We start from the raw sequence: 27100 nt of genomic DNA, 5'->3' as shown, positions 1-27100 counted from the left end.
CCTGACCAGCCAGGGCTGGCCCCTCCATGGCACATGCCTGCCCTGGAGTAGGGGACACCTGACCCTGGGTGGTCCCAAGTCAGCTCCAGCCCCAGGTGCAGAAGGGCCGTGAGAAAATGAAGACAGGGTCACCTGGTTTTCTAGCACATTTCTATTTGGCTACAAATCCCTTTTCTGTCCATAAGTCATCAATAAAGATGGAGCTGGAGGCATCACTCAGCCTTGCTAGCCCTGACCTCCGCTGTAGGCCATAATCAGCATGTCAACACGCTTTCAGATGCTCTCCTGCCAGTGTGGGAGCCACTGACCAAGGGATCTGAGTCAGGGCTAGTGCTCATCTATGGATGTTCAGAAAATGTGATGGCACCACTGGCTGTCACAGCGACCAGGGGACCCCACTGCCATTTAGCGAGGCAACAGTCAGCACAAAGACGAGGGTGTCTCAAATGCCAGGGCGTCTCCTGCTGAAAAACCCTCAGGCCAGCTCCGCTGAGTCTGCTGAGCTCACAGGCAGTTATAAATCACCTGCAACCCCATCAACCAGAGATAACCACTGTTGACTGAACATGTTCCTTTCAGTCTTTTAATCATTTAAATTTTCTTTGAATCAATTCAAGTAGGATGTTTATAATAAGGATCTTCTTTTGTTATAAAGATTCTTGAAAACTTTTTTTTTTTAAATGCAGAGCATTTCCATGTGTGGATTAAGTCTTGGTTTACTTAAAAACTTCCCCACTGTGTGTGGGGGCATTCGGATTATCTATTTTTATTTCTGTAATCTTGGTTTATCAGAGATAAAGCATTTGTGACTCCTCCTCCCTACTCCCCTGCCCATCTGTGGCTGTGTGAGGAAGCCCGCACAGAACTATTTAAGCGCTGCATTTTAATCAAGGGCTCTGTATTCTGGGAACACCCTCTGAGTGGAAAGGCTCCGATTCTACCGCTGGCTGATACTGCTCCTGTCCAACAAGGGTTCTCATCATCTATTAATGGACTATTCTTCAAAAGTGGCCCTACCAGAATGAAGAGCAGAGTGCCTAGGAGGAAATAAGCCTTCATTTGTCTTGCAAATTAAACTCTATTAACCCCACAGGCTGCTCCTTGAACATGCTTCTAATATTAGTTACGCTGCATACATTATGTATATTTCATATTTTCAGCATTATATTAGATGCAAAATGTTTAAAAATTCTAGAATGTTTCTAAAACCAACCAAAAGAATTCTAATGTTCTAATATGCAGGGAGTTTGGAGAAAGAACATGTGAGTTTAATTCTAAGGCTGATGCTCAATTATACAGATTAAAATGGTCAACTAAATATCAAAAAAATCAAAGAAAATAGCCCAGGGAGTCACCCCATCTACTGAATTTTTTTTTTTTCCAAAAGACTGATCAGGCACAAAGAGGACACTACGTTTACTTGAAATTTCTAGTTTTGTTCTTGTGAAATGTGACCTAAAAGAGTCTGAAATCCAGACTTAACCACTTTCTCTTGAAGAAGTTACATCATCGCTACCTTCTTACACAGTTATCTATTTTCAAGTGATGAACTGATGGAAGAGCTGTGGAAAACTTATAAAACTGGAACTTTTCCATACAATTGTGAGAACAGTTTATCAGCCTACAAAAGCCCTGCTGAGACTCTGACTAGGGCTGAATTAAATCCACTGCCCAGTATGGGGAGAACTGGACATCCTAACCACACCGAGTTTTCCGATCCAAGAACACAGAAAGTCTTTCCAATCACTAAAAAATCATTTTATTTATTTCATTTTATTTCTTTAGGGTTTTGTAATGTTCAGCATACATATCCTGAAAATGTCAACAGAAACCTATTTCGTGGGTTTTTTTCTTATTGTAAATGAAACTAATTTTAAAATTTGCAATATACATTGTTAGTATATGGAAACACAGTTGGTTGTAGATAATCGTGTCTTCTGTAGAGACAGTTTTATTTCTTCCTTTTCCAAAATGTATGTGTGATTTTCCTCGCTGTATTGGACTGGCCAGAACCTACAGCTGAATAGGTGGCCTCCTTGCCTGGACTCTGATTTTGAAGGGAAAGCAGTCAAATCTTCATCATTAGGTAGGCTGCAGATATAGGGGCCATTTAAAAAAAAAACAGGTTAAGAAATTTCTTTATATACATCTATTGAGATGATCATAGCTTATTTCATTCTCTTTTCTGCTGACATGATGAACTGACTGATTTTAAATACTGAACAGTTCACCTTCATAGGATAAACAACCTGGTCATGTGGCATTATCCTTTTTGCACGCAGTAGATTCAATCTGCTAATATTCTTGAGGACTTTCACATCTGTGTCGTTGAGGGATTTTTTTAATGTCTTCATCTGGTTGTTGTGTCGAGTAATGCTGGCACCAAAAAGTGACCTGGAAAGCCCTCTTTCCTTGTGTACTTCCTGGAGGAGTTCTTGGAGAATTGATGTAATTTTTTCTATAAATGGTTGGTAGAATTCATCAGTGAAGCCGTCTGGGCTTGAATTTCGTTTATGGGAAAATTTCTACTCTGTCAATTAGTGTAATAGATGTAAGACTATTTAGGCTATTTCTTCTTGAGTGAGTTTTGGTAATTGTGCCTTTCAAAAAAGCAGTCTTCATCTCAGGAGTGAGATGTCTACTGTTGTTCATGCCACATACTTCTTATCTTCTCAAGGAGGGAGGATTTGTCAGTGTCCTTCTCTTTAACATTGTTAATTTGTGTCTTTTTTTCCTTGCTCTGACTAGGGATTTATTGGTTTTACTGATATATTTAAAACAATCAGCTTTAGATTCATGGATATTTTCTACTGTTATTCTGTTTTCGATTTCATCGATCTCTGTTCTTATCTCTACTACTCCCTCCTTTGGTTTGCCTTCACTTCAATTTGCTCTTGTTTTCCTGGTTTCTTAAAGAAGTTTAGATCATTGTTTTGACATCTTTTCTCCCTAATTTAAATATTTAATGTTATAAATTTCCCTCAAAGAACAATATTAGCTACACCCTAGAGCTTTTTGTAGGTTTTCCCCAGGATGACTTCTCTGTACAGTGAGTTAATTTCAAATAATTTGGATTTTCACCTATCTTTATTACTAACAATTTAATCCCACTGTGGTGAGAGAAGATTTTACACAATTTACATACTTTAAAATTTATTCAGAATTGCGTTATGGCTCGGAATGTGGCCTATGTTAGAAATGACCCATGGGACGCACATCTCCACTCCTGGTAATATCCTTTACTGTCCATCTAGTGTTACCATAGTCACATCAGATTGCTTTTTGGTAGCGCTTTTATGGCATGTATCTTTTACCTTTCTTATACCTTTAGCTCTGTGCCCCCATGTAAGCAGACTTCTTCCAGACAGCACATATTTGGTCTTGATACTTCTCTCCCCGTGTATACTTCCTGTGTCCCCACTGGTGCCCTTCTATCACTATGATTAATGTGATTATTGATGTGGCTGGATCACACTGTGCCATCTTGGGAGCTCTTTCGTGTGTGTGCTAGTTGCCTGTGTTTTGTTCCTTTTTTCGCTTTGATGCTTGATTCTGGACAGACAGTCACAGTATGGTCAGAGATGATTCCTGTCCCACAGAAAGCTTGACTTGGGGCCTATTTATAAACATCTTTATTGAGATCCAAGAGATCTGATGAGTAGGCAACACAAGACTCACAAAGACCTTGCTGGCAGTTAGGAGTACATGTGCAAAATCACATACTTGGGGGCGCCTCTTTCAACACCTAGCTCTGGTTGTTCTATACAACTGCTGTTAATATGTGTTTGTAAGTAATCAAAAGAGGTAAAAACACTGTACATCTGGGAGAGCCACCAAGTCAAGGAGAGTGACCACGACTCACGTTACCTCTTTAATAAGGCTGCAGTGTCAATAACCTGAGAGGTGGGTATTACTCCAACAGGAGAATTAGGAATAAAAACCAAAGGGTCAGAAAGGTTATAAAACATGTCCAGTAAGTACAATGTTTGTTCTAGAGTAGCACAAAGTGTTCTCTTAAAGTTATTAATTCTTAGTCAAATATTTCTTAAACGAAAACAGATAATAAGTAGTTGATTTTATTCAGCAACATTATAATCCTGGGAAACATTCCAGTGAGTCACACTGTCAATGGTTTCCATAGTAGTAAGCATTTATGAAAAGAAACATTCTTAAGCCCTTCTTCCTTTCATCAATTAAACCTGGATGGGCTCACTGAGCACCTACCCAGGTCGTGTCTTAATGTACCTCACAAGATAGCTAAAGGAAAAGACAGGCAAAGTCAAGATTATTGACTGTTCAAAGAATAATACAACAAAAAATTGAAAATATTTCTATTCACATACACTGATCCATATGAAGGGTGGAGAAGAATTATTTGCTTCAGGAGCTTATTTGGCTTTTAAATTCATCCAGTAATGTTCAAACACAAGCAAATATCTAGGTTAAATTAATAAAAAGTGATCCTTAGTATCAAGGATGAAAATGTGCCTTTGTGTTAATTCTTACATTGTGATCTATTTAATCTACAGGTCTAGAGAGACACTGAGTTGATGTAAATTGCTTTCTTTTCAACTACAGCAATCAACAAATGCACATTTGTCTGATGTAGATAACCCTTAACCTGCTAGAAGATCTGAAGAATGCCTTCAACTTATAGCATTTTTCCTCCATTGTCCTTAACATGATGACAGGTACTGGCAACCCACTCCAGTATTCTTGCCTGGAGAATCCCATGGACGGACGAGCCTGGTGGGCTACAATCCACAGGGTCGCAAAGAGTCAGACACGACTGAGCGACTTCACTTTCACATTACTTCAACCAATTCAAACCAACAAATATATAAAGCAACCTATTTTAAGTGAGTTGATGTGCTAGAAGAAAATTGGAGGAAGGAGAAGATAGCACAGGAAGGTGTGATAAGATATAGAATGTTTATTTTGGTTGAAACCTGACTTACCGAACTTAACTGAAAAATGTAGAACAATATATTGATCAACTATAAAGTATACATGGAACATTTAGAGAATCAAAATAGAACACATGCTAAAATACAGAATAAATCTAAGCAAGTGTTAATGAAATCACATGTATTAGGTTGTCTGATAAGGAGAACTAGACTAGAAATAATACAAAGATACTTAGGAAAAAAATCAATATATTTAGAAACTACACATGGATCTACACATGAGTGCACAATTGCACTCATCTCACATGCTAGTACTCAAAATCCTCCAAGCCAGGCTTCAGCAATACATGAACCGTTAACTTCCAGATGTTCAAGTTGGTTTTAGAAAAGGCAGAGGAACCAGAGACCAAATTGCCAACATCACTGAATCATCAAAAAAGCAAGAGAGTTCCAGGAAAGCATCTATTTCTGCTTTATTGACTATGCCAAAGCCTTTGACTGTGTGGATCACAATAAACTGTGGAAAATTCTGAAAGAGATGGGAATACCAGACCATCTGACCTGTCTCTTGAGAAACCTGTATGCAGGTCAGGAAGCAACATTTAGAACTAGAAATGGAACAATAGACTGGTTCCAAATAGGAAAAGGAGTACATCAAGGCTGTGTATTGTCACCCTGTTTACTTAAATTATATGCAGAGTACATCATGAGAAACACTGGGCTGGAAGAAGCACAAGATGGAATCAAGATTGCCAGGAGAAATATCAATAACCTCAGATATGCAGATAACACCACCCTTATGGCAGAAAGTGAAGAGGAACTAAAAAACCTCTTGATGAAAGTGAAAGAGGAGAGTGAAAAAGTTGGCTTAAAGCTCAACATTCAGAAAACTAAGATCATGGCATCTGGTCCCATCAACTTCATGGCAAATAGATGGGGAGACAGTGGAAACAGTGTCAGACTTTATTTTTTTGGGCTCCAAAATCACTGCAGATGGTGACTGCAGCCATGAAATTAAAAGACGCTTACTCCTTGGAAGGAAAGTTATGACCAACCTAGACAGTATATTTAAAAGCAGAGACATTACTTTGTCAACAAAGGTCCATCTGGTCAAGGCTATGGTTTTTCCAGTAGTCATGTATGGATGTGAGAGTTGGATGGTGAAGAAAGCTGAGTGCCAAAGAACTGATTGATGCTTTTGAACTGTGGTGTTGGAGAAGATTCTTGAGAGTCCCTTGGACTGCAAGGAGATCCAACCAGTCCATCCTAAAGGAGATGAGTCTTGGGTGTTCACTGGAAGGACTGATGTTGAAGCTGAAACTCCAGTACTTTGGCCACCTCATGCGAAGAGCTGACTCATTGGAAAAGACCCTGATGCTGGGAAAGACTGACGGTGGGAGGAGAAGGGGACGACAGAGGATGAGATGGTTGGATGGCATCACCGACTTGATGTACATGGGTTTGGGTAGACTCTGGGAGTTGGTGATGGACAGGGAGGCCTGGTGTGCTGCGATTCATGGGGTTGCAAAGAGTCGGACATGACTGAGCGACTAAACACATGGATCAAAAAGGAAACAAGGAAATCTTTAAAATATTTTAAGTAAAAAACACTGCAATATATAAAAACTTGCAGGATGCAGCTAAAGCAGTATTCAGCAGGAAATTCATAGCTTTAAATTTAAAGGACTATATGTCAAAAGAAAAAGATGAATAATCAAAGCTGTAATCTTCTAAGTATCTATGAAAAGTAACAAATTTGACATAAGGGGGTTTAAAAGGTGGAGATAATTTTTGGAAGAGTAAACTCAATAAAGGAAAAGTAGAGAAAAATAAAAACAGTAAAAAAATTCAAAGGAAAGGTTGCCTTTGTTTCAAAATATTAGTAAAATGGATAAGTCTCTTCCTGGATCCATCCCCATCCAATCCCCTTGGTGAAAGAGAGGGAGGGGAAGGGAAAGAAAGGGAGGGGAAGGGAAAGAGAGGAGAGTGGATCACTACTCGTATTCTCAGATGTTACAGACACTGAAAAGAAAATAAGAGTATTATGGACAGTTTTTGTAAATAAATACTTTAACTGAAATGGGGCAATTCAGTGAACAATATAAATTACAAGAACTGATTCAAGAAGAAAAAGAAAGCATAAATAAGTAGCTCTATTAATTGAAGAATTTGACTCTGCAATTAGAAACCTTCCCCTAAGGAAATTTCAAACTCAGAGGAGTGAAAGGCAAATTCATTCAAATAACAGAACAATATAAATGGCAATCAGATGCAGTCTCTCAAAGAACAGAAAAAGATGAAACACTTCCCATCATGTTCCTGCTATACTCCTGACATCCACTCCTGGAAAATGCATTGAAAAAAGAAATTACAAGTCAACAGCTCTCATAACTCTGACACAGAAATCTCAACAAAAAATTAACAAATGAACGTCCACAACATACAAAGATAATAAATTAGAACCAAGTGGGCTTCCTTGGTGGCTCAGTGGTAAAAAATCTGCCTGCAATGTAGAGCATACGGGTTCGATTCCTGGGTCAGTAAGATCACCTGAACTAGAAAATCGCAATCCACTCCAGTATTCTTGCCTGTAAAATTCCACTGTCAGAGGAGCCTGGTGGGCGACAGTCCATGGGGTCACAAGAGAGTCAGGTATGACTTAGCAGTTAAAGAACAACAAAGTTGCTTTGTTATAGAAGTGGAAAATATAATTTAGCACTTAAATGTAATTCAGTATAGTAACCAAGGAAAAACAAAAGTCAGAGCAGAAGAAAGATCTGATAAATTCATCAATACATACTCACAATAAATGCTCTCAGCAAATCAGAGATAGAAGCTCCCTTTTCTGATAAAGGTTACCTACTTTAAAAATCTCAGGAGTTTAAAACCAAATGGTGAGATATTGAGTGATTTTTTTCCCTGAAGTTATAAACAAGACAAAGATGTCTATATTCAACCTTATTCAACACTGTACACAGATGAAATAATTGCATATATAGACAATCCAAAAGAAAATACAGAAATAGAATAAGTACAACTGGAGGTTGTCAAGGAAAATAATAATACCATTTATGAGAGCAACTGGAGAAGGGCATGGCCGCCCGCTCCGTGCTCTTACCTGGAGAAGCCCATGGACAGGAGCCTGGCGGGCTGCAGTCCCTGGGGCTGCAGAGTCGGACACGACTGAAGCGATTTAGCATGCCACAGTAGCAACTATATAAAATACATTAGGATGCACTTAATAATTAACAATATACAAGGCTGTTACATAAAAACTTCATTGGCAGAGATTGAAGAAATGAGGCAAATATCACATTACTTAACTGTAAGATATTACTGTTGTTGAATTACCCTCTAATGACCTGTGGAATCAATACAATCCCATCAAATTTCCAAGAGGCTTTTGGGGAGGGTTTTGTTTTCGTGACTAACAAGTCAATTATAAAATCTGTATGGACATACACAGAACCTAGCATAGCCATAACAACAATAACAGTAATAGAACAAACTTCAAGAACTCACAATATCTCATTTAAAACTTGTAGCATGATGCTTCAAGAATCATGATAGCATACTATTGGTGCAGGAATACAAGATCAAACAAACAGAACAGAGAATCCAGAAATAAAAACACAGCTGCTGCTGCTAAGTCGCTTCAGTCGTGTCCGACTTTGTGTGACCCCCACAGGCGGCGGCCCACCAGCTTCCCCCATCCCTGCGATTCTCCAGGCAAGAACACTGGAGTGGGTTGCCATTTTCTTCTCCAATGCATGAAAGTGAAAAGTGAAAGGGAAGTCGCTCAGGCCTGTTTGACTGTTAGCGACCACGTGGACTGCAGCCCACCAGGCTCCTCCGTCCATGGGATTTTCCAGGCAAGAGTATCAGAGTGGGGTGCCACTGCCTTCTCCGATAAACACACAGATATAGCATCAATTCATTTTTGACAATAGCAATCTAATGGGAAAAAGAAAGTTGGTAGAACCACAAGATAAACGTATATAGAAAAAAGAAGAGAAATTAAACTCCCTATATCACATCATATTCAGAAGTTAATTTTACATGGGTTAAAGGCCGAGGCATGAAAAGGTTGTATAAAAAATTCTAAAAAAAAAAAAAAAGCATCTTAGAATAGGCAAGATTTTATAAATGGGCAGAAAGACTAAGAATAATCAATCACCAGGCTTATGAAAAGCTGCTCAATATCATTTATTAAAAAAATTAAAACCAAAGGATACTTCTCCATAGCAATAAACTACCTAAAACTAAAAATGACCAACGATACCAAATACTTGCACAAAGAGAATTCTCATATCCTTAAGGCACAATTTTTTGGGAAAATGACTGGCAATATCTACTAAAGCTGAACAGTAATCCACTGGAACAGTAATTTCATTCCTGCAGAAGATCAGTAAGGGCATAATTTAACATAACAGTACAAATCAACCGGTTATAATCAACATTTATAGGCTACTTCATCCAACAACAGCAGAATACACACTCTTTTCAAACTCCCATGTAAGATTCAACGAGACAGATCACATTCTGAGCCATAAGACATACCTTAACAAATTTAAAATAAAAATCATATGATGTCAGTTCTCAGATCATAAGGGAATTAAACTAGAAATCAATAACAGAAAGAAAATCTAACATCTCACCCAAAATATTTACAGAATAAACACACTTCTAACTAATATATGGGTCAAAGATAAAACTTCAAGATAAATTTTAAACTATTTTGAACTAAATGAGAACAGAAACACAACTTACTGAAATTTGTTGGATGCAATAAAAGTAGTGCATAGAGGGAGATTTATAACAATGAATGCATATATTAGAAAACAAGATCGATCTAAAACTAATCATCTAAGTTTACACCTTTGGAAACTGAAGAAAAACAGCAAATCAAAACCAAAGTAAATGGAAGAATAATTAGAGCATAAATCAATAAAGAAAAATGAACAAAATCGAAAGCTGGTTCTTGGTAAAGATCAATAAAATTGATAGATCTCTGCCAAGCTAAGAATTAAAGATAGAAGACACAAATTACTTATTTCAGAAATGAAATATGGAACATCACTATAGATCCTATGGATATTAAAATGATAAAGGAATATTATAAACCCTGTGTCCATTATTTGATAATGTAGATGATAATGGACCGATTCTTTGAAAGACAATCTGCCAAAATTCAAGTAAGAAATAGACAATATGAATAGGCCTATATCTAGTAAAGAAATTTAATCAATAAATAATTTTCCAAACCAGAAAGCACCAGGTCCAGACAGATTCACTGGTGAATTCTACCAAGCATTTAAGGGAGAAATTATCCCAAAACTCTACAATCTGTTTCAGAGGATAAAGGAAGAGGGAATACTTCCTAATTCACTCTATGAGACCAGCATTACCCAAATACCAAAACCAGACAAAGACATTACAAAGAAGAAAACTATAGACTATAGATTGCTACTGTCCATGAACATAGATGTAAAAATTCACAACAAAGTATTTATTAGTAAATAAAAATAATAATGTATTAAAGTATTTATATACCACAGCCAAGTGGGATTTAAACCAGGTGTTCAAGGCTGGAGTCAACATTTCAAAATTAATGTAATCCATTGAATCAACATGCTGAGAGACAAAAATCACATGGTCATAAGTGATACGGAAAAAGCATAAGAAAATCCAACACCAATTCACGATAAAACCATTCAGAAAAATAGGAATAGAGAAGAACTTCCTTCAATTTGATAAGGAACGAAAATATCTATAGCTAGTATCATACATAATGGTGACAAACTTGAAACTTTCCCACTAAAATCAGGAATAAGGAATGAATGTCCCCTCTGGCCATTCCTTTTCAACACTGAACAGGAAGTACTAGATAATGCACCAAGAAAAGAGGAGGAAATACAATGTATACAGATTGGTAAGCAAGACACCAAACTGTCATTTTCACAGATGATATGACCATCTATGTAGACTATCCAAAACAACTGTCTAAAAAATTCTCCTGGAACTAATTACAGCAAGATTGCAGGATACAAGGTTAATATACAAAAGGTAATTGCTTTCAAACTACCAGCAATAAAACAAGTGAAATTTAAAATTAAAATCACAATACATTTATGTTCACACCCCCCCCCCCAAATGAAACACTTAGGTATAAATCTGACAATACACATACAAGATCTATACAAGTGAAATTCCAAAATTCTGATGAGCAAAATCAAGAACTAAATAAATGGACAGATAGGAAATCAACCCTGAATATTCACTGGAAGGACAGATGCTGACTCTCCAACACTTTGGCTACCTGATGTGAAGAGCCAACTCACTGAAAAAGACCCTGATGCTGGGAAAGATTTAAGGCAGGAGGAGAAGGGGACAACAGAGGATGAGATGTTTGGACTGCATCACCGACTCAATGGACATGAGTCTGAGCAAACTCTGGGATACAGGGAAGGACAGGGAAGCCTGGTGTGCTGCAGTCCACGGGGTCACAAGAGTTGGACACGACTGAGCAAGAGAACAACAATCTTTGTTTACGGATGTGCATCACTCAGCTGAATCTGACTCTGTGCGACCCCACAGACTGTAGCCCAACAGGTCCTCTCTCAAGGGATTCTCCAGGCAAGAATACTGGAATGTGTTGCCATGGTCTCCTCCATGTTTACGGACAAGGAAGACTCAATCTTGTCAAGATATTAGCTCTTCCCAACTGATTAAACAATCAGGGCAATCCCCATTAAAAAAAAAAAAATCCCAATCCAAGCAAGCTATTTTTTGGCTCTTGAGAAACTGATTCTAAAGTTCATATAGTGAAGACAATGGAGGACAGATGAGCCTGGTATGCTACATTTGATGGAGTCACGAAGAGTTGGACATGACTTAACAACTGAACTACAACAAAACTTTATATGGAGAGGGAAAAGACCCAGGATAGCCAACGCAACATAGAAAGAGAAGAATAAAGTTGGAGAAGTTATACTATCCAACTTTAAGACTTACTAAACCACCACGGTGATCAAGATACTGTGTATTAAAAAGCAGAGATATTACTTGGCCTACAAAGGTCTGCATAGTCAAAGCTATGGTTTTTCTAGTAGTTATGTACAGATGTGGGAGTTGGACAATAAAAACAGCTGAGTGCTGAAGAATTGATGTCTTTGAACTGTGGTGCTAGAGAAGGTTCTTGAGAGTCCCTTGGACAGCAAGGAGATCAAACCAGTCAATCTTAAAGGAAATCAACCCTGAATATTCACTGGAAGGACTGATGCTAAGGCTGAAACTCCAATCCTATGGCCACCTGATGCAAAGAGCTGATTCACTGGAAAAGACCCTGATGCTGGGAAAGACTGAAGGCAGGAGAAGGGGACAGCAGAGGATGAGATGGTTGGATGACATCACCGGCTCAATGCACATGAGTTGGAGCAACCTCTGGGAGATGGTGAAGGACAGGGAAGCCTGGCATGCTACAGTCCATGGGGTTGCAAAGACTCAGACACAACTGAATGACTGAACAACCACAATCAAGATAGTGTAGTACTGGTGGTAAAATAGACAGATGGATTAACAGAAGAGAACACAGCTCCAAAAAACAGACCAACATAAGCACAGTTAATCAATCTTTAACAAAGGAACAAAGGCAATACAATGGAGAAAAGTCTTTTCAACAGATGATACTCGAAAAACACTTGCCAAAAAAAAAAAAAAAAAAATCAATCCAGACACAGACCTTATGCCCTTTTCAAAAATTAACCCCAAATGGGTATTAGACCTAAATGTACATTACAAAACTATATAATGGAGAAAGCCTAGATAACCCTGCATATGGTGATGATCTGTTAGATTAAAAAACCAAAGGTACAATCTGTGAAAGAAATAATTGATAAACTGGACCACCTATAATTGAAAACTTCTGCTTTGGGAAAGACAATGTCAAGAAAGTAAGACAATCCACAGACTAACAGAAAACATTTGCAAAAGGCATTTGACAAAAGATGGATCTAAACTATATATAACTCTTTTTCTCTGGTGGTTCAGAAAGTAGAGTCTGCCTACAATGTGGGAGACCCAGGTTCAATCCCTGGGCTGGGAAGATACCCTGGAAAAGAAAATAGCAACCCACTCCAGTATTCTTGCCTGAAAAATTCCATGGACGGAGGAGCCTGGCAAGCTATAGTCCATAGCGTCACAAAGAGTGACTATCACACACAAAATACATAAAGAACTCTTAAAATTCAGTAGTGAGAAAACAAGCAAACCTGATTTTAAAAGTGGGCCAAAATCCTAAACAGACACCTTTCCTAAGAAGGTGGCAACCCACTCCAGTATTCTTGCCTGGAAAATTCCATGGATGGAGGAGCCTGGCAGGCCACAATCCAAGGGGTCACAAAGAGTTGGATATGACTGAGCGACCTCATTTTCTTCACTTTCACTTTCTTTCCAAAGAAGATATGCAGATGGCAAAATAAGCAGATGAAAAGATATTCCTCGTTATATGTTATCAAGAAAATGCAAATTAAAACAATGAGATACCACTACACACATATCAGAATGGCCACAATACTGAACACTGAAAAACCAAATCCTGGTGAGAACATGGAGCGACAGGAACACTCATTCATTACCGCTGGCAACGCAAAACAGTACAGCCACTTTGTGAACAGTTTGGCAGCTCCTTATAAAACTGAACACACTCTTACCATACAAAGAGCAGTCACATTCTTCAGTATTTACCTAAAGGACTTGAAAGTTTATGTCCCCACAAAAACGTGCACACATATGCTTATAGCAGCTTTATTCATAACTGTCAAAACCTGGAAGCAGCCAAGATTAATCAGTAGGAGAATGGCCAAATAAACTGGTATGCTCAGGCAACAAAATATTATTCAGCACCAAAAAGAAATGAGCTATTATTGCCATGAGAAGACATGGGAGTAAAATTAAATGCATATTACTAAGTGAAAAAATCAATCTTAAAAGGCTACATATTATATGATTCCAACTATATATGACTTTCTGGAAAGATGAAACTTATCAGTTCAGTCACTCAGTTGTGCCTGACTCTTTGCAACCCCATGGACTGCAGCACGTCAGGCTTCCCTGTCCATTAGCAAATCCCAGAGCTTGCTCAAACTCATGTCCATTGAGACGGTAATGTCATCCAACCATCTCATCCTCTATCATCCCCTTCTCCTCCTGCCTTCAATCCTTCCCAGCATCAGGGTCTTTTACAGTGAGTCAGTTCTTTGCATCAGGTGGCCAAAGTGTTAGAGCTTCAGCATTGGTCCTTCCGATGAAAATTCAGGACTGATTTCCTTTAGGATTGACTGGCTGGATCTCCTTGCAGTCCAAGGGACTCTTCAAGAGTCTTCTCCAACACAACAGTTCAAAAGCATCAATTCTTGGCTTTCTTTATGGTCCAACTCTCACACTCATACATGACTACTAGGGAAAAAAACCAAAGCTTTGACTAGACAGACCTTTGCCAGCAAAGTAATGTCTCTGCTTTTTAATACACTGTCTAGCTTTGTCATAGATTTTCTTACAAAACAAAACTATGGAGGCAGTAAAAAGATCAGTGGTTTCCAGCGGTTAAGAGATAGGAGTGGATAAATAGAGGGGCGGGGGGGCATGAAGGCCTCTTAGGGCAGTCAAACTACTTTGTATAATGGACACAGACCATTAATATCTATCCAAACATACAGTTCACCAACAGTTAACCACACTATATATCTCATATGTACATGTATCTCATACACATATATAATCATATACTAGAGAACCCTACCACAATATGTGTATATGTTTTTGAATGTTTACTGCACAGAAATGTATCTATAATCACAATCCTTAGTTCCTAACACACTCACCATTGGACCATGTTGTATTTTAAAATGAATCAAATATCCATGAACCCATCACCTAGACAAGAGCTAAAACTCACACCAATCCACATAAGCTCTGTATGCTTGAATCCATTTTGAGGTCATCTTCCTCCTGATTACTACTATGTTCATTACTCACTTGCTCTCTTTTAAAAGTAGCCTTATTCCATCTATACGACTTGCCAAAATGTACTTTAGATTTCAGTTGCATTTGCTTTCATTAGAAGAGCTGTACCAGATGCAGTTTTGTGGGCTTGCTTCTCACAGCTGCACTGCTGATGCTGTCTGCACTGGCGCACGCTGCTGAGGCCCCACGCGTGGCCGCCGTGTGACACTGCTGTCCCCAGGACAGCCTGCCTGGTGTTTCACCACATCCCTGCTGTGACGGGCATGTGAACTCTTCCCACACTCCTGCTACTGTCAACAGCACAGAAAAAAGACAACAACATTCTGTAGTATGTCTTGTATTTCTGCAATATTTCTCGTGGTGCGTATATTCCTAGGTGAATGCTCAGCAACAGCAGACAATGCTAAATTGTTGTCCAAGTCCCTCATACCTGCACTCCTGTGGACAAGGTGTGAAGATTCCCCACCCCCTCCCACTAGTTGGCACTGTGAGACTCCTCGGTTTTGGTCAATGGAAGGTGCGCACCATGTATGTCACTAATGTGACGTTTTTCTAAATCACTAGTGCTGCTGAACATCTCTTTATATGGTTACTAGAGAGTCAGATTCATGAATTTTCTAACATTACATTTCTTACACACCTGAAATAAGCCTATCTTTCCCACATTATGTCAGATTTAATTTGCTACTGTATTTAGAATATTTTTCATCTATTTTAATGAGTGAAACAGCCTGCAATGGTCACAGTGTGTCTATCTGAATTCCAAATCAGAGCTATGCTGACCTGACAGAATGAGGAGGATGGCAAGTATGCTTCATCTTTTTTATTTTCTGGAAAAGTTAAAGTGAAATTGGGATGTGTTTCAGGAATGGAAGAAATCAACTATTAAGACTCAGTCATGAGTCAGGTGGTTTTCTTTGTGGGAAGATCTTAACCTCTGTTTTTACTGCTTTTTAAGTTATAGAATTATTCACGTGAATATGAATTTTTAGAGTTACGTGAATCTTCTCCAGGTTTTCAAAACTTTAACATATACCCAAAGACATTATGTTTTATTAACATTTATTTTTTAACATTTCTGTGCTTTTCCATTTCCTTAATAATATTATTCATACATGTCTCACCTTTCTTTAACCAATTTTTTCTTTTAAAGAACCAACTTACGGTTTTGTTTCTCTTTACTGCATTTCTGGTTTTTTGTATTTTGCGAATTCTGACTGGAGGAGGAAACAGCAACTCACCCCGGTGTTCCTGCTGGAGAACCACACGCGCCTGCCAGGCTAGAGCTCATGATGTCACAGAGAACTGGGCAGGGCTGAGCGCATACGCACACACACACACTGCTGGGAAACCCCACACGCGCCTGCCAGGCTAGAGCTCATGATGTCACAGAGAACTGGGCAGGGCTGAGCGCATATGCACACACACACACTGCTGGGGAACCCCACACGCGCCTGCCAGGCTAGAGCTCATGATGTCACAGAGAACTGGGCACGGCTGAGCGCATACGTACACACACACACTGCTGGGGAACCCCACACTCGCCTGCCAGGCTAGAGCTCATGTCACAGAGAACTGGGCACGGCTGAGAGCATACGTACACACACACACTGCTGGGGAACCCCACACGCGCCTGCCAGGCTAGAGCTCATGATGTCACAGAGAACTGGGCAGGGCTGAGCGCATACGTACACACACACTGCAATTTTATATTTTCTTCATTTTCAGGGATTCCCCCCACTAATTTCTTAAAATGGGTACTTCATCACTTTATGCTCTTAAGATTCAAGATTACTGTTATATTTTAACTCTCAGTTACATGATTATTTTGTTTATATTAAAAATACGAATATAAATTTGTTTATATTAAGAAACTATATTTTATTTGTTGTATTAACTATGTAGTGATCCTTCAATCACAACAATATAATTTCTCTGAGTCTATTTTACATATGTATATGACTATCCCAGTTTTCTTTCGGTTAGTATTCTCCTAGCATGCTCATTCCACCCATTTATTTTAAAGTCTGAATGTTTGTATATCCTTCATGAGTGGTATATAGAATTATATTCAATCTATCAATCTTTGTCTTTTTTACTAATAAATTTAGTAAATAAATAAATTTACATTCACATTTATTGTAATTATGTTGAGGCCTGTATACAACAGAATACTGCTTCTTTACACATGCTCTCATTTTCTCCTTCTGTAGAGTTTTAAAACTTTCTGATGTTCTTAAATTGTACTGTGATATACCTAGATGACACCACTCTCATGGCAGATAGTGAAAAAGAACTAAAGTGCCTCTTGATGAAAGTGAAAGAGGAGAGTGGAAAAGTTGGCTTAAAGCTCAACATTCAGAAAACTAAGATCATGGCATCCAGTCCCATCACTTCACAGCAAATAGATGGGGAAACAATGGAAACAGTGTCAGACTTTATTTTTTGGGGCTCCAAAATCACTGCAGATGGTGACTGCAGCCGTGAAATTAAAAGACACTTACTCCTTGGAAGGAAAGTTATGACCAACCTGGATAGCATATTTAAAAGCAGAGACATTACTTTCCAACAAAGGTCTGTCTAGTCAAGGCTATGGTTTTTCCACTGGTCATGTATGGATGTGAGAGTTGGATGGTGAAGAAAGCTGAGCACCGAAAAATTGATGCTTTTGAACTGTGATGTTGGAGCAGACTCTTTCAAGTCCCTTGGACTGCAAGGAGATACAACCAGTCCATCCTAAAGGAGATGAGTCCTGGGTGTTCATTGGAAGGACTGATGCTGAAGCTGAAACTCCAGTACTTGGCCACCTGATGTGAAGAGCTGATTCACTGGAAAAGACCCTGATGCTGGGAAAGACTGAGGGCAGGAGGCGGAGGAGACGACAGAGGATGAGATGGTTGGATGGCACCACTGACTCAATGGACATGAGTTTGGGTGGGCTCCGGGAGTCGGTGATAGACAGGGAGGCCTGGTGTGCTGCGGCTCACGGGGTTTCAAAGAGTTGGACATGACTGAGCGACTGAACTGAACTGAAACCTAGATGTCTGTTTTCCATTCTCTTGGCTCTTTGGTTTTCTCTTGGACCTTTTTTGAAGTCTTTCATCTTTTCTTAATTCCAGGAAATTTATATCTATCACATCTTCAAGCATTTCATCCTGGAAGCAATGTGTGATGGGAGACGGGAACCTGTTGTTAACAACTGTTCTTTAGTCCTCAAGGGACTCTCAGGGAGAAGCACCCACTCTCTTCAGGAAGAGGCTGAGCCACAGGCTCAGTCTACGCCCATCCAACAATGCTGTGTCTCAGAGATTCAGATGCAGTTAGTGGAAGCAGGAACACATTTCCTTCTGTAAGAATGTGAAGGAGAGACTACTGGGCTTGTGTGCTCCTTCCACAACCGCCCATCACCTTTTGCCACCCGCAGGCTGGAGCCTGGCGCGAGCGGGGAGCCGTACTGGGGACAAATCTGAGCAGGCGTTCACTTCCAGAGTCGTGCAGTACAGCACTGGCACACATTAGTGGTTTGTCAGGGTTGCCATAAGGAAATACTACAAGCTGGGAGGCTTAACAACAGAAACTATTTTTTTTCCCCTCACAGGTCTGGAGGCTGGATGTGCAAGTTCACGGAGTCAGCAGGGCCTCCTTCATTCTGAGGCCTGTCTCCTTGGCTGGCAGATGGCCACCTACTTGCTGTCATTCTCCTGTATTCACAAGCACCTCTGGCATCTCTGTGTTCTCATCTTCTGTTCTTACAAGATACCAGTCAGACTGGACCAAAGCCCACCCTGTGAGTCTCATATTACTTTCACCACCTCTTAATAGGCTCTCTCCAAATACAGTCTGTACTCTTAGGGACTAAGGGATAGAACCCACAAATATGAATTTGGGGGGACACAATTCAGTACAAAACACTCGTACAAATCTGAGAGTGAGCGCCTCCTTACATGTTGCTCCCAGGCTGGCCTCTGGGAGCATAGTCCCAGTCCAGTTGATTCAGCCAGAAAGGAAGAAGGGAACCAGCCTGTATTGAGCATGTACATGGACATTAGGAAAGACCATATGAGGAACCGTGATCTCAAGGTTCCTCGGTCACCATGGATGCACAAATTCCAGAAAAGAGACAGACCCAGCTGCACAAGGCGCTCCACTTTTCAAGGGCTCTGCGGTCAGAGGGCACTGCAAGCCCACCTGCACCACGGGGTGTCACCCCATTACCCGTCCATTTCTCAGCAGCTTTCCGTTCAAGGGACAAAGACAAGAACACTGTCCAGGCACTAATTAAGAGGTGAGAACTTATGCCCAGCAGAGTCTGCAGGTATATATTATGTTATCTATCACAACACACTAATTAAGGGACAAGGGGTGCGGCTCATTGAAAATGTAACATGTGAGAAATAAAACAGTTATATTTAAGAGGAGCAGCTCTTGGAAAACCTTACATATTTATATACACTCAGATTTAGACAAGCCAAGTGTGGTTGCTCCTGTCAATTTAAGTCCGACTCTGTAATTAGAAAGCACAACTTTCAGCTTCACTTAGTGTGTTTAAAACCTAACTAATAACTTGCATATGATCAACTATGACCATTTTTCAATTGCATAACACCTCATTTACTCAAAAGATTATCTAATTTGTTTTACTCTCATATGTTTCCTAAAAATTTCCTTACAAATGCAAATATCAGCATGGCCTCATTGAAGACAAAATGCAGTTATCAAAAAGGACTTACACTGTCGAGGGAAATGGGCATCCACAGAACAATCTGTAGAAGCTCATAGTCAATCATTAGCAGAAGACAACGCTTTTTCTTTAAATTTAGAAACAAGACAAGAATGCCTATCATCACAACTTCTGTTCAAAACTAAGAGACCTTAGCCAGAGAAGCCAAGAAAAATAAATGAGGTATAATTTAAAGATGAAGGAATACTAGCCTTAAGGCCTGCTTTCAGCAAAGGCTGCCTGGAGATCCTGCACAGGGAGGCTGGGCTGCAAGCTGACTGACAGAGAGGCCCATCCTCAGCGACATGAACAGGCTCAGTTCCCCAAAGCCGTCGGTCACCACACCCCTGCTGGGCACTGTGTTGGTGAGCTGGTCATGCACCTCAACAATCTCAACAATCCTGAGAGCGCTTCTATCCAGGACAAGTAAGACAATGACCCAACTCATGAAGATGATGTGAACCTGTGGGGCTTCTCTACTGCAGAAATTTCAACCATGGAGCAAAATGTTGTGATGGTAAAATTTTACTTCACAGATGGATTTCTTACAACTAAGACCATACAAACTCTAGCCCTTTGTTTAAAGAAAAGATGGTAAAAGAATAACTCAGGAAGCCAAATTTACTTCTTCACAGTGTGTCTCGCACAGAGAATGCAAATCCTCTCTCCATACACACTGTGGTGCCGTATATAGGGAAGGGTTTCTTCGTGACCCACTCGTGAGAAACTTTTTTTTATTCTTTTCTCTGAGGGGTGTGGTCTTGTTTTTTTGTACCTTCTTTTCATGTATGCTCTAGTTTACAATGTGAGAAATATTTGGAAATGAAGAAAGGTTCAATAACATTCAATAATAATCAGGCAGTTTAGGGGAAACCAATCTCTTAATACTGTAATATCGTAACTTAAAATTATTCACTTAAAAATAATTTTAAAAAAATCAACACCTAAACATTCGTGTTTCTAGGCAAGACAATGAGTAATAGGAACAAGATTTATTTAATTAACGTATATGAAACAACAGTTTAAGACACTGGACAGTCAAGCAGAGTGGCCTGTGGAAAATGGGAAGGGATGTGGTGAATGCCATGACGGCCCCAGAGTACTGGCTTCAGCATCTCAGGGTCGCAGCACAGAGTGAATGCACAGGCAGAGAATGCGGCCCTCACAGCAGAAACGCAGCTGTGGGCCCTCTGGGCCCAGAAGACCAGAGCAAGCGGACTCTGCAGGACAGGAGGAGACACAGAACACAACAGACTCTGGCGGCCCGGCCCTAGCACCCACCGAGGACCACCAGCACACTCATGTGAGAAAACTATTACACGCTGAGGAAAAATGAGAACAGTGATGACGTCCTGACAGGGCTGTGCATGCACCTGACTCCCAGCAGGCACCCTGGAAAACTTCTCAATTCATGGAGCATTAGGGACAGCACCCAGGTCTTGCTTCGGGGGAAACAATTAGCACTGGGATGAACAATGCTCTGATTTTTCCTAACAAATTTTAAAAGACAATTCCAAACAATCAAATTATTTTGAGAAATTTAACTGCATTTCAGAACAAACCTCAAGAATATTTATTAGAAGGCAAAAATATCCTACACCAAACAAGTTAAAATGCACAATTCCAGACATCCAATTGATTGCCAGGCAAGAAAATATCAGGAAAATAGGACTCCTTATAAGAAGAAACAACTACTCGAAAACAACCTAGAACTCACTCAGATGTTAGAGTTAGATAAGAACACAGAAAGCAGTTATTGTAACTATTTCAGATGTTCAAAAGGTTAGTTAGAACTGTAGAATATGGAAATAAAGACAATTTCTAGGGATGAAAATGACAAAATCCAAGATGAAAACTACTCTGGATAGGTGTAACAGATTAGACGCTCCAGAAGAAAGGATAAGTGAACTTGAATACTTACAGAAACTATCCAAAATGGACAGAGGGAGAAAAAAGATCCAAAAAGGAAGGAAGAGAAGAAGTACACTAGTGGGCTTTGGAACAACTCCAATAAAACTTTACAGAGGTAGAATTGGAGTTTCTGAAAGGGAAGAAAAAACATATATGAAGAAAAAAATTGCCAAAATATTTCCACATTTCATGTAAACTATGAATGCACAGATTGAAGATGTCCAATGAAACCAAGTTCAAGAAACATGAAGAAAACTACACCAAGACTCATCATAACTAAATTTCTCAAAAACTGAGAGATATTTATAAGCAGTCAGAGAAAAAAAGACATTTACACAGAGAGAGCAAGAAAGAATGACAGCAGAATTCCTGCTGAAAACAATGCAAACAGACAGTGAAGCAAAACCCATACGGCAGACAGGAAAGAACCAGCAGTCTAGAACTCTATGCCCAGGGAAGACCTCCTTCAGTATCAAGGAGCAATGATGACTTCTTGGATATATAAAAATTCTAAGAATTCACCACCAGCAGTTCACCACTATGAGAAACGTTTACAGAAATTCCAGGCAGAAGGAAATGATGCTAGGTGGAAGCACAGATCCAAACAAAGAATGAAGAGTGAGGAAGCTTTACTGGGACACAGCCACTCTCACTACTTGAACCATGGCAGAAGACTGTAACTGAGACAGATTACAGATGGCAAAGCCCAAAATAGTAGCTCTTTATAGGTGATATTTACTTATGCTCTATCAGACAAACCCATTTTAATTTAAAATTATTTGCTCTTTAGTATCTGTGTACCTGCTACTATCTTTTTAGAATAATACTAATATATATGGAAAAAGTGATTTCTAAAAGGATGTTTACCAAATGTCAGACTATTTTTGGAGATATAGGCTAGGAGGTGATTTGTCATTTTATATTTTGCTTTCTTGTATTGCATACACTTTAAAAAGAAGTATATGCCACTTTAGGCTTTCCTGGTGGCGCAGATGGTAAAGAATCTGCTTGCAATGCGGGAGACCCTGGTGTGATTCCTGGGTTGGGAAGATCCGCAGGAGAAGGGACAGGCTACCCAGCCCCGTATTCTTGGGCTTCCCTGGTGGCTCAGCGGGTAAAGAATCCACCTGCAATGCGGGAGACCTGGGTTTGATCCCTGGGTTGGGAAGATCCCCTGGAGGAGGGAAAGGCTACCCACTCCAGTATGCTGGCCTGGAGAATTCCATGGACTATTCCATGGGGTCACAAAGAGCTGGACATGACTGAGCGACTTTCACTCACTCATATGCCATTTTAATAAAACAAAGCCATTAACTAATGTCTTAAAAAGTAATATAACTGTACTACATAAAAATTTAAACAGAGACAACGAAAACAGGAACTTCCTTGATCCTCCCCACCCTACAAGACAACCTTATTGCCACTTCAGCATATTTTCTCAAGGGTTTTTCTGTTACATGCTTGCAGCTATAATGTATATATACATACCATTCAGTGTCTTAATTTGCTTCTTTATTTAGTTTACTATGCTGACAGTTTCACAGGTATTTGGACACTGACTGAGTTTGGTGAGATAGATGTGGTGTTGTTTTCTAAACTATTTCACTATTAGACACTTAGGTTTGTTTCTATTTTTCACTATGATAAGTGACACTGCCAATGTATATATTGATAGCTTTTTCTCTATTTTCTGTTTTCCCTAGAAAATACATTTTCAGAGTGAGATTCCTAAGTCAAAGAATTTAAACATCTTAATGAGTCAAGTCGAGTGAAGTGAAAGACGCTCAGTCATGGGCAACTCTTTGCAACCCCACAGACTATACAGTCCATGGAATTCTCTAGGCCAGAATATTGGAGTGGGTAGCCTTTCCCTTTTACTGACATTTTAATGGCTTTTTACATTTTAATGTCCTTTTTACAGACATTTAAATGTGTCTGTATGCATTCGGTTACAGGATCGATAGCAATTCACAGTATCGGAAGCATCACATGAAAATATACCAGTTTCAAGCCATCCTTGAAAAACTGAACATTTTTATGTGCATTTTTTCCAACTTGTGAAAAAAAGGCGTTTTGTGTTAATTCACATAGCATTATGTTCAGAAAATATTTTCAGACATAAGAGATTAGCAGTTTTTTTCAAAGGGCTATATACTTAAATGATGATCTATCCCAACTTCAGTATCACAGTAATCCAACTCTATGCCCTGACCAGTAATGCTGAAGAAGCTGAAGTTGAACGGTTCTATGAAGACCTACAAGACCTTCTACAATTAATACCCCCAAAAGATGCCCTTTTCATTATAGGGGACTGGAGAGAAAAAGTAGGAAGTCAAACACTTGGAAGTGAAGTGAAAAGTGAAGTGAAGTCACTTAGTTGTGTCCAACTCTTTGAGACCCCAAGGACTGTAGCCTAGCAGCCTCCTCTGTCCATGGAATTTTCCAGGCAAGAGTACTAGAGTAGGTTGCCATTTTCTTCTCCAGGGGATCTTCCCGACCCAGGGGATCAAACCCGGGTCTCCTGCATTGCAGGCAGACACTTTACCATCTGAGCCACCTGGGAAACACCGAGAGTAACAGGCAAATCTAGCCTTGGAGTACAGAATGAAGCAGGGCAAAGGCTAACAGAGTTCTGCCAGGAGAATGTGCTTGTCACAGCAAACACCCTCTTCCAACAACACCAGTCTCTACACGTGGACATCACCAGATGGTCAATACCAAAAGCAGATTGATTATATTATTTGCAGCAAAAGATGGAGAAGCTCTACACAGTCAGCAAAAACAAGACTGGGAGCTGCTGTGGCTCAGATCATGAACTCCTCATTGCCAAATTCAGACGTAAATTGAACAAAGCAGGGAAAACCGCTAGACCGTTCATGTATGACCTAAATCAAAGCCCTTATGATTATACAGTGGAAGTGAAAAATAGATTCAAGAGATTAGATTTGATAGAGTGCCTGAGGAATTATGGATGGAGGTTCGTGACACTACAGGAGACAAGGGTCAAGACCATCCCCAAGAAAAAGAAATGCAAAAAAGCAAAATAGCTGTCTGAGGAGGTCTTACAAATAGCTTTGTGAAGAAGAGAAGTAAAAGGCAAAGGAGAAAAGGAAAGATACACCCATTTGACTGCAAGGAGATCCAACCAGTCCATCCTAAAGGAAATCAATACTGAATATTCATTGGAAGGACTGATATTGAAGCTGAAACTCCAATACTTTGGCAACCTGATGCAAAGAGCTGACTCATTTGAAAAGACCCTGATGCTGGGAAAGATTGAAGGCAGGAGGAGAAGGGGATGACAAAGGATGAGATGGTTGGATGGTATCACTGACTCAATGGACATAAGTCTGAGTAAACTCCAGGACTTGGGTGATGGACGGGGAGGCCTGGCATGCTGCAGTCCATGGGGTCACAAAGAGTAGGACACGAATGAGCAACTGAACTGAACTGATCCTGACTTCACTTATTTCATTATACCTAAACACTGCTCAGCAACATATCCAGTTCTCTCAGCAGCATGAGACATGGGACCAGTCACTATGGAAGGAGAATATCCTTAACTTGACTCTCAAAGCACCCAGTCACCCCCAGAACAAAGACAATACTTTGAACTTGCTCTCGACTGGTTGGGTGAACAGTCCCTTTCCTGCGACCACTGAAATAAGTATAAATATTCCCCAAATTACCCAAGAAGTAACATGGTTTCCTCATGTAACAGTGTATATGGGTCTGTCTCATTCACTAAGCCTGACACACTCAGCACTTAGATGTTTGTTGAAAAAATGAAGGCATCACTGACACTGGAGTTAAAAAACATCTGATCTTCAATCGTATCAACACCAAAATCCCTGGCATTTATTCTTGTCTTGTACTGAGGGGTTACATCTTAAAAACACTCACTTTAATCCTTTGAGCCCCAGTGTCTTCGTCTATGACACAGTGGCCTCCCTGCCTCATGGGGCCACAATGCCAATCAAATGAGACAAGCCATCTGAAAGTGCTTTATCAACTCTAAAGCAACCCACATGCAATTAACTTCGAGGATGGGCCAGCAGTAAAATTGGGCACACGTTAAAATTGAAGATAACCTAAATAATCATGGGTTATGAAATTATGTTAAATAAACAGTGATATCATCTGTAAGACAGGCTACTACATATCCAATAAAAATAACATGTAATAATATGGAATAATACATATGTTGTTGTATAAAAAGGCATATCACATTAAATGCAATGTGTTCCACACTGTATTAAAGCTTGTTTATTGTATGCATGAAAAAGAAACCAGCATGATTGTTAAAATACACACATCAGTAATATCTGTGCTGGGGATATGAATGACTTTATCCGTTTTTGTTTTTTTTTTTTGGCACAAAACATGTATACCTTTCATAACCTCAAAAAATTACAAAACCATGTGCACATGTAAGTCATCACTATTATAAACGTAAATAACCCGGAATGGTAAAGCTTCTAAGCAGCTGATATTTGTCAGAACTGTTCCTGCCCTGAATCTTTCATTCCTCTCTCTCACTATCTAAACCACATGTGGCAGGATGGATGACATATTCAGTCAACAAACTATCACTTGGCTCTTCAGCACAGTTTATGAGAACAGAGAGCTTCACTCTTATCCGTTTTTTTTTTTTTTTTTTTTAATCCCTGTCTACTCTTAAATAGGACCACATAAATCTTGGGCCATCTTGTCACAGCAGAGCTACAAATTCCTAAGAAGTGGGGATAATCACTGGTTATAAAGTCATACTGGTTCCAACAGAAAAAATCCAGAAGCAAAATCTATGAACTGGGGACATGGATGGGAAATACAAGCCACAAGTTACTTTCTCTGGCTTCGCTTTATGATCATATTGATACTGATGAGGTTTGAAATTTCAAGGTATTTTCTCCTCCCATTTTCATTAAAAACAAAACAAGCGTAAATCTGTACTTCTGGATAGCAATGCCCTTGTCTAAAATATTTATAAAATAAGGCAACTACTTTTACAGTGAGCTTTTTTTTTTAAACAATCAGAAGCAACCTGGCCTTCTTCCCCCCCAGGATGAGCATGTTAGTGCAATGTAATAATTCACAAAATGACTTCACCCTCTGATAGCACTTTACCCAGTAATTGGTATTTAGTAGCCCTTGCCAGCTCACCATTAAAAATGGATTATTTTATTGATCACAACACCTGGAGAAAAGCGTCTCAGCTCTGCCCATGAAAATCTTCCTTCTGTCTTTTTCTGTCAGTTCTAAGTGTCTCATCCATCCAAGTACATTCAACTTCATGTGCACTAACAAAGTAAAGGTAATTGAGCCTTAGGATGGATCTTAAGCAGAACAATGAGTTCATCTTCTAAGGCTTCGGAGCTGTATGTGTACAAAAATATTTTTTGGTTATTTTTCCTAAAAGCAAAGGAGAAAGGTAGATGGAATCTCAGCCTGCAAGACAGCTGATTTCAAAGGAAGGGTTAATCTTTCCTTGCATCCAGCCATGAGCTACACCAAAGAGCCCTTCACGGCATGAGATGGG

The 27100-nt window shown here is 39.6% G+C and overlaps 1 protein-coding gene and 1 long non-coding RNA gene across 4 annotated transcripts in view; both read right to left on the bottom strand.

The window, feature by feature from the left end:
- Positions 1–27100, bottom strand: part of MGMT (O-6-methylguanine-DNA methyltransferase) — a 277591-nt gene that overhangs the window by 96729 nt on the left and 153762 nt on the right. The gene's annotated exons all lie outside the window — the stretch shown is intronic.
- On the bottom strand, positions 13785–16903 carry LOC139035999 (uncharacterized). The gene is made up of 2 exons (XR_011488674.1): positions 16095–16903; positions 13785–15220 (listed from the first exon to the last, which is right to left on the bottom strand). It is a non-coding gene; the product is annotated as an uncharacterized lncRNA (long non-coding RNA).

This window comes from Odocoileus virginianus, chromosome 7, assembly GCF_023699985.2.
Source record: "Odocoileus virginianus isolate 20LAN1187 ecotype Illinois chromosome 7, Ovbor_1.2, whole genome shotgun sequence".
Classification (NCBI taxonomy): Eukaryota; Metazoa; Chordata; class Mammalia; order Artiodactyla; family Cervidae; genus Odocoileus; species Odocoileus virginianus.
The sequence above is the reverse complement of the archived record's forward strand: the minus strand, read 5'-3'. Positions and strand labels throughout refer to the sequence as shown.